The following is a 9,082-nucleotide window of genomic DNA, read 5'->3' as shown; positions in this document are numbered from 1 at the left end:
AATTTATGACATATTAAAAGACTAATTACTTTCACCCCAAATACTAATTAGTTGTAATTTTACATTTTTAAAATTTCTCACTAGGTTTTGCCCATTTGTCTGTAAGAATTTTTTTCTTTAAAATTGAATATGCTCCCTTATTCTTTTATTTATTTTGATATGTATACATGTCAGAATAAGCATGTTTGAATTTTTACATAAGACATCATAACGTCTTCGACCCATGTACATACTAGGGGTGCAACGGTTCAACTTACTCACGGTTCGGTTTGTATCACGGTTTTAGAGTCAAGGTTTCGGTACGGTTCGGTAGGTGCTATGTTTAGGGACAAAACTATATTGTCAAATAAATATAATGAAGATAACAAATAATCTAAATACAAGCAACAGCACAAATAAATGCAACAGAGCAAAGATACAAATAAAACAGTGCTTTTCAGGATTTTTAGGTAGGTCTAACATTAGTTTTTAGGTACAGAAATTGAATAAAGTAATCCAAATGTAAAATAATGTTCAGCCGACTATGTCTGCTAGGATACTCACCAAGACTGGCATTTTGACATAATTTTTGATTGAATTTGTCCATTCAAGCACAATACTTCAAAGAGAGCTTCATATTTGCGCGGGTTGTGAGACGCGGGTTCACGCGCTTCGGATGAGCGACCACACAGATCTTCTCACTGCGCTCGCGAGTTCACGTCTTCTGGATCTTGAATATTTAAACTGGCCAGGCTTAAATGAGTTTAGTTTAAACACAGATAGCAACGTGTGCTGTTCAGGTCTCACCTGCGTTGTTAACACGTGATGACGGCATAAATGACAGTTATTCCAACATACAGCACTCGCATTAAACAGAGTGACTGGTTTGTCCACGTATTGTTTTTTTTTTCTCTCATCGCTCTTGTTGTAATGTATTGGGAAGCCAGAATTTGTATCCATCAACAGAAACATGCATTAGCCGAACTCTAACAAATCATATTACAGATGCATTGTCAGATTTAAGTTGAACGTCGGTCCTAGTGCATGCCGAACCGTGTGTGGAGAACGGTTCGGTTCGATTTTTTTTTACCGAGAACCGTTGCACCCTTAGTACATACGAATTCGAAATTGTTTTTAAGGCCGAGACGCACCAAGCCATCGATCGGCCGTCGGTGAGCGTCTGTCGGGCTTGTTTGTTTGGTGTGCTCCTCTCGTCGGGCTCACGTCGGCGGCAGTTTGCCCAATTCAACATGTTGAATTGGCGTCGGGGCCAACGGATATTTTTTTTTTCCTGACTCGTATATCTTTGTTTCGGTTTCTCCTTTTGAACGACGAATATTTACTATTGATAGCTGCTGATATAGACAGTTAATTCCTCTCACGCAGGCGCAGAACGCACGTGTTTTGCAGTTGCCTGTGAGTTCAAGCGCAGCTTTTTGGTCCGACGCTGCTGACGCGAGGTGACAACAGTTCTTTGGTGTGTCCCGGTGATATCCCGAATTCTGACCCCTGCCAGATTATTACCCACCTAGTATTGGTAGGTTTAGGTTTAGGGTTAGATGTGGGGGAGGGGTTAAGATTAGGGTTGGGGTTAGGATTAGGCAATCGGGAAGTGATTTCAAGGAGGGGGGTAATAATTTGGCAGGGAGTCGAAAATGGGCACAACACCGGCCTTTTAAAAACATTCACAATAGCAATTTTGGATGTGTTTGTCCATGTAAAGTGTTTGGACAGTTGAGTATTGGTGATGAAATTTGTTAATTAAATAACTCTATTCTCGCCATAGCATGAATACGTGGTGTATATGACTAAAGAAACTGAAAGCTCCCAAGAACTAGTGATTTTGATCAACTTTGTGTGAGAGATCCAAAGATCAACAGAAACTGATTCACAGATATACACCGTGAAAGTATGAAAGATGAGAGAGTCCGTATTCCTTTTTTATATATTTTTTTGTGGCATTTTTGCCTTTTTATTAGGATAGGACAGATCAGAACTGACAGGAAGTGAAGTGGGAGAGAGATAGGGGGCAGGATTGGGAAAAGTCCTCGATTCGCGATTCCAAAATGGAATGCCCGTAGCGCTGTTGGTGTGCTGCCCACAAGGCTATCAGCTTAATTAATTTAAGGCTATCGGTATAATAAACATATTTCTGATGTTTCTCTTAACGTACGAGTTAGGATGTGATCTGTGGTATCAGGAAGCAGAGGTTTGTAATAGGTTATTAATTAACTGCTGAAATGAATCTGACTAATTTGTGTCAGTGCTAGACTAGTAAACAAACCACTGTCGGACAAAAACAAGATTTTACCTCAAATTTGGATGATTACCTATTGCTTAATATAAACCATCAACACTTAAAATTGCTGATCAAATCATAAGGAGAAGGAACAATTGCATATTTGTGTACTGTATAGTGTGTCTGCAGATATATGTCTGAAGAGAGGTGTGTTTGCTCCTATAAAGGGAGAATCTGATGACTAGATTGTGAATTCCTTATGAACAAATCACTTGACCTTTTATTGGTTTACCACAGAAACATGTAGGTTGTGTGTGCTCACACATACACACACCCTTGACACATATCTGCTGTGTGATTCTAATGAGGAAGTTCTTGTTATTATTTTCTGAACTTCTGAATGCTGTTTGCTCATAAAAGTCACCTATACTGACACAGGAGAATCAATTATTCTGCTGGTCTACTAATAATCTCAGAAACTCTGCTACAAAGCATTAAATTCTCTCTCTCTCTCTCTCTCTCTCTCTCTCTCTCTCTCTCTCTCCCTTTCTTTCTCTTTCTCAGTTCCTCCCTCGCGCTTGTGCTGGTGTTCCACTGACCCATATTCCTCTGGTAGTTCTTTAAAGGAGACATATTATGCCCCTTTTTACAATGGTTTCTCAGACGCTTGCAGAAAAAGGCTTACCAAAACAAAGTTACAGGGTTAATCTTTTTCACGTTTCCTTGGTTGGTAGATGCACCGGGGACCTGATTATAGCACTTAAAACCTGGAAAAGTCAGATTTTCATGATGTCACCTTTAAAGCTACAGAGCCACAGTCAGCTTTCAGACCAAAGCAGCACCAACATCAAAAAACCATAAAGCAAAACACAAAAGAAATTATACACAAAAGAAAGAAAGAAAGATAATTTTTCTTATCTTATTATATACCCAATGACTCATGGCATGATGAATCTAAAACTCCCTCCATTAACAATTGTCATCAGACTTTAATTAGACTCTGTTCCTTTTGTTGTATAATAATTAGCAGAGTTTTGAAGCTACTTTTGCAAGCACATCATGGCAACTAAAACTACTAAAGTATTAAGAATAATGCACAGCAATTACATCTATTTGGTGAGTACAGTAAACATGCACGGAGCCGGTAAAGCCACGCAGCTGATGTGTTTCAGGATGTTGGACGGAGAGTCTGATGGAGGATTCTGTGTTTGCCATGGCAACCAATACTGTGTCCTGATACAGGCTTTCCAGCATCACACATTATTTCTGCTTTAGCTGATTAAAAAGATGTTCCGTAAATGTATTCGTTTTTGTGTTATCGGCATGTTTTATCCTATAAAATAAGTATGCAGTGCTAGAAAGTTTTAGTGCTTGAAGTGTTCGATTTGATTTGTTTAACGTATTTATTTGATTAATTCAGAGCAAATTTCTGCCATTTTATTTTATTATAAACATCAGTAAACTGTGCCATATAGCATCGTTATTTCAGCTCCTGACACTGCTGCAACAGACCCAGTTTCACCTTTTGCTGCATCAGTGGAATATATGAGAAAACTACCTCCAAAATAGAGCAGGATGTTCACATGTGCCTTCAAAAGGTAGCTCTGGGCTCAGCTTCTTGTAAATTTGAGCATCACCACATACATATATTAAGCCTGGACCTATTGCAGTCACTTCCAACAACCGCCATGGTCACTGTTGAACTGTCATGTTGATATTTTCATAGGCATTTTGCATTGTGCTGTACACGTCTGTTCTACTTAAATGTTTTTTTTTTTCCCCTGACTAATTGCTCTTTTGTGATTCTGTTTTTGGAACTACCTGACAGAATCGCTTTTTCACACAAAGTTCTCTGCCTATATCTTTCCAGTCATGTTTAATAAGAATTGTCTGTTTCATCCCAAAATACTCTTTAATTTTCAACACTCTTCATGGTCTTGTAAAGCAACCTTGAATTTTTGGAAAGGCACTCTACAAATAAAACATAATAATATTTTTTTCTGCAATTTGATGCACATCTAGGTGCACGAGTTAATGAAAGTTAATATTTATAATAATACAATTTATTAACTTTATTTGTTTAACTCACACAGCACAGAGTTGTATCATCTTGCAAGAAATTGTTTCAGTAACACTTTAGTATAGGGGACCAGTTCTCACTACTAACGAGTTGCTTATTAGCATGCCTACTATTAACATATTGGCTTTTTATTAGTATACTACTTGCATATTCTGAACATATTCTACATCCCTAATCGTAACCAATACCTAAACTTAACAACTAGCCTACCTTACTAACTATTCAGCAAATTAGGAGTTGCAAAAGGCAAAAGTCGCAGTTAAAAGTTTGTAAATAGCGAGAATGGAACCTTAAAATAAAGTGTGACCATTGTTTCATTAATTTATTCCACGGTATTAAAGCAGCTATGTTGAGGCAAACGTGCATTTGCGAAAGGCGACCGTCAGCTCCACATAAGAGTCACGGGCTGACAGCAGCACGACATTCACCAAAGCAAGAGCCAAAAGAGCTGATCGTCGATGAAAATGATTTTAAAATGATTGCTGTCGAGCGTTTATGTTCAAGTGCGTTCCTGACATGCGTGTCTTTTCTCTGGCGCGTGTGTGCGAGGCTGCGGGCGGTTAGTGCTGTCGTTGGTTGAGTATTGAGCTCCAGTCTGACCTACTTTCGTACTTTGCTTCAGCTCAGCGCTGTTTACAGGCGCTCGTCAGCGGACGATGTGGACCCGGTAACAAAAAACACGTCGCGTGCGCTCCCGTGCCGCTTTTATCCTGGGGCTCTTCAGTTATTGTGCTTTGTACGTATTTTGTCCCGTGTCCGACTTCAGAGTGGCTCTATCGTGGGTTGTTTATGAGCTCACTCGTGGATTCAGTATGAGAGGCGCGGACGAGGGCAAAAGTGAAGTGTGGATCGGTAGTCCTTAACGCACGGTAAGATATTCCCTACGTTATATATTGTAATGCCAACAAGAAAGTATAAGACAATTTAAGTTTTCGGAGCTGTTTTTAACACATTTAAAGATCGCTCGTTTGGTTCCATCAGATTCTTCGCTTTTTGTGGAAACTAAGTGGAAATCTTAAGTTACGGAGTTGTGAATATTAAGATATTGACGTGTGAGAGTCGCGTGGAAGAGGTACACGCGGGAAGCGCCAGGTTCTGTGATGTTACCGCGCGCTTTCCTGCACCTTAATCTTTTTATCCAGCGCGCGATGGATTGTATGAGCGCGCAACCACATTCAGTCCGGTTTTGGACAATGCAGTTATGGTAATGAAGGCTTATTAATATTTTGTCTGTGGCTTTTGCTGGTTTGACTGTCTTGGTTCCGGATTGATCTGAAATCTTGGAATGCGGTCAAAATGGGTGACTGTACAATGCGCTGAATCCAGTATCTCCAGCAGCATAAAACCTGCCTGCTTGGACGATATGTCACTTGATGTCGGGCTATTGAGACTTGAAAAATGACTTGAACATATTTGCACTTGTGTGAGGGATTCATAAGAGCTCCTGTCTGACTTAATTACACGGTACAAATGTTTTCCTCCTTATGTTGTGACCTAGTTTCCATCCACTTGTCACTTTAATTAATTTTTTAAATTTTTTAATCTGAATTAGTTTCTTCATTCAAAGTGGTTGAAAAGGTGCATACAGTAGACTTACCTCAGGGTTTTAAACATTTAAGAAAATAGCTGAGTGGTTTGATTTTTGTTTAAGGCTAACTTACTAGTTCCGTGGCCTTGGACTCCTGCTGTTTGGGCTGGAAGTGCGTGTTTGGGTTCTGTTTGTTGTGGTTCAGGAAATAATTTGGACTTTGCAAGTAACAATTTAAGGGCAGCAGACGCGTAACGTGCCCATGGACTTTTTAAGTAAAATTTACACCAATTTATAAAGCAGTTACGAATTAATTAGACTACATGTTTTAGTCAGAGCGTCTTCAAATAGACTAGCAAACAGAAGTCGCGTTTTGTCTGACTCTGAGGAAGCAACCATGGCAACAGAACGCCGCTTTCCAATTTGCGAACATTAATGAACAAAGTTATGACAAAAAGATTATTTAGCACTTCATTACAAGTGTACATACCACATTGTTAATGTACTTTATTATGCATGCAGCTTTTTAGCTTCATATTATGTATAAAATATTTAGAATAGTTATAAAAGACTAAAGGTTTGAAACAAAATGCTGCTTAAATAGTTTTTTTTTTAATGAAATGTATTAATTTGGCAATATCTACAGCTTACAAATGAGGAATATCCCAAGCTCTTTATTATAAGAACCAACATTATCAATATGCCAGTTGTGATGTGCAAGAGCAGAAATTAATTTTAGGATGTGGTGTCTTTGCTTTTGATTGTGGATTAGTTAAAGGGATATTCACCCAAAAATGAAAATAGTTTCATAATTTAATTACCCTCATTTCGTTCCAAACCTGTATGACTGACTTTCTTCTGTGGAACATAAAAGAAGATATTTTAAAGCAATGTCTCACTCTCTCTCTCTCTGTGTGTGTGTGTGTGTGTGTCCCCAAAACAATGACTTCCATCCTATGGAAAAAAATGACAATGACATGATGCTAAGTAAATCATGACAATATTTTCCTTTTTGGGTGAACTATCAATCCCTTTAAGTGATGGTTGTGGGTTAAGTAGGTTTAGTCCTAACCCTAACCCTTCCCAAAAGTATTTCATGTCATTTAGAGGCAAGTGCGAGCATGCGTGAATCTGTGAGTTCTTGTAATATCACACATGATGGAGGCTGTTGCATGTTCATTTGATGGAGACTTGCGTGAATGCTTGTAAACTCGTGCAGTGTTGATGAGTGTGTAGATTTGTTTCGGAGCCTGTACCTACATGGGCCCCTTGGTCAATGGTGTGTGTGTGTGTGCGCGCGCTGCTGATGCTGTACGGTGGGCCCCTGTTTAAAGGTGGGCTGCAGACGCGTAACGTGCCCATGGACTTTTTAAGTAAAATTTACACCAATTTATAAAGCAGTTACGAATTAATTAGACTACATGTTTTAGTCAGAGCGTCTTCAAATAGACTAGCAAACAGAAGTCGCGTTTTGTGTGACTCTGAGGAAGCAACCATGGCAACAGAACGCCGCTTTCCAATTTGCGAACATGAATGAACAAAGTTATGACAAAAAGATTATTTAGCACTTCATTACAAGTGTACATACCACATTGTTAATGTACTTTATTATGCATGCAGCTTTTTAGCTTCATATTATGTATAAAATATTTAGAATAGTTATAAAAGACTAAAGGTTTGAAACAAAATGCTGCTTAAATAGTTTTTTTTTGTATGAAATGTATTAATTTGGCAATATCTACAGCTTACAAATGAGGAATATCCCAAGCTCTTTATTATAAGAACCAACATTATCAATATGCCAGTTGTGATGTGCAAGAGCAGAAATTAATTTTAGGATGTGGTGTCTTTGCTTTTGATTGTGGATTAGTTAAAGGGATATTCACCCAAAAATGAAAATAGTTTCATAATTTAATTACCCTCATTTCGTTCCAAACCTGTATGACTGACTTTCTTCTGTGGAACATAAAAGAAGATATTTTAAAGCAATGTCTCACTCTCTCTCTCTCTGTGTGTGTGTGTGTGTGTGTCCCCAAAACAATGACTTCCATCCTATGGAAAAAAATGACAATGACATGATGCTAAGTAAATCATGACAATATTTTCCTTTTTGGGTGAACTATCAATCCCTTTAAGTGATGGTTGTGGGTTAAGTAGGTTTAGTCCTAACCCTAACCCTTCCCAAAAGTATTTCATGTCATTTAGAGGCAAGTGCGAGCATGCGTGAATCTGTGAGTTCTTGTAATATCACACATGATGGAGGCTGTTGCATGTTCATTTGATGGAGACTTGCGTGAATGCTTGTAAACTCGTGCAGTGTTGATGAGTGTGTAGATGTGTTTCGGAGCCTGTACCTACATGGGCCCCTTGGTCAATGGTGTGTGTGTGTGTGCGCGCGCGCTGCTGATGCTGTACAGTGGGCCCCTGTTTAAAGGTGGGCTCTCGGCTTCATGAAAATACCATAAACAGTAAGTGATGCAATAATTCCCTCACCGCTTACACAGGGGTTAGGCTGTTGAGGGGGTCAGCTCCTGGAAATCAATCTTTGTTGTTCTCTCTCTGTCCTTACCTGTTTTCCTCTGTCTCTTGCCCTGGTCAAGAGCCTGTTGTTACTAATGACTGTTTGCATCAATACTTCTGTCATTTCTGTGTGTACTGCACATATTGCCCTGAGAGACAAATTAAGCTGTTTAATAAAAGCACAGAAGGATACTTGATCCTCATTGCCTTTTCCTGACCTTATCTTTCTCTAGGTTATGTTTTTGTTTGTGAGTGAGTGTGTGTGATTATGGATGAATGAGGTGCACTTGAAACATTCACCTGGCTTATTGAAACAGTGAAACATTCACCTGGCTGATGAAGGCAGCATTTACAGTACATGCAAGGAAAACACTGCTGCATGAATCATCCCAGCAGTGAATCAGCACTCCACAAGATCCACAGTGCTATTGTTTCTGCCTTTTTTAAAATAAATGCATTTTATATGCATTCTGCTTTGTGAATAATGAATAATTACAAATAGTTGATTAAACAATAATTCTAATTTAAACAAACTAAATTTCAAATTAATGGTAGTTTTCACTCCATTTATTGCTAATTTATATTTCATATTACTGAAATTACTAAACAGACAAAATGCACAATAAATACTCGTGCCATAGATACATTTAGGGCCCTGTCCTACACCCGGCACAAGTGCTTTTGCTAGTTTAAGCCCGACGCAGTTCTCATTTTCCCATCCTGTGCCGCGTCGTTT

The 9,082-nt window shown here is 38.8% G+C and overlaps 1 protein-coding gene across 2 annotated transcripts in view; it reads left to right on the top strand.

Annotated features, from left to right (window-relative positions):
- LOC107672582 (neuronal PAS domain-containing protein 2-like) overlaps positions 1–9,082 on the top strand; it is a 69,574-nt gene that overhangs the window by 17,522 nt on the left and 42,970 nt on the right. The window contains exon 1 of one of the 2 annotated variants that reach the window (XM_016465851.1): positions 4,846–5,167. The exons of the other annotated variant lie outside the window; for it this stretch is intronic. The gene's annotated coding sequence lies outside the window, so the exon portion shown is untranslated. Of the gene's footprint in view, positions 1–4,845; positions 5,168–9,082 lie in introns of those variants that run through there. 2 annotated transcript variants of the gene reach the window in all.

Source organism: Sinocyclocheilus anshuiensis, unplaced genomic scaffold, assembly GCF_001515605.1.
Source record: "Sinocyclocheilus anshuiensis isolate Anshui unplaced genomic scaffold, SAMN03320099.WGS_v1.1 scaffold681, whole genome shotgun sequence".
Taxonomy (NCBI): domain Eukaryota; kingdom Metazoa; phylum Chordata; class Actinopteri; order Cypriniformes; family Cyprinidae; genus Sinocyclocheilus; species Sinocyclocheilus anshuiensis.
Note: the sequence above shows the minus strand (reverse complement) of the source record. Positions and strands in the feature narration are given on the sequence as shown.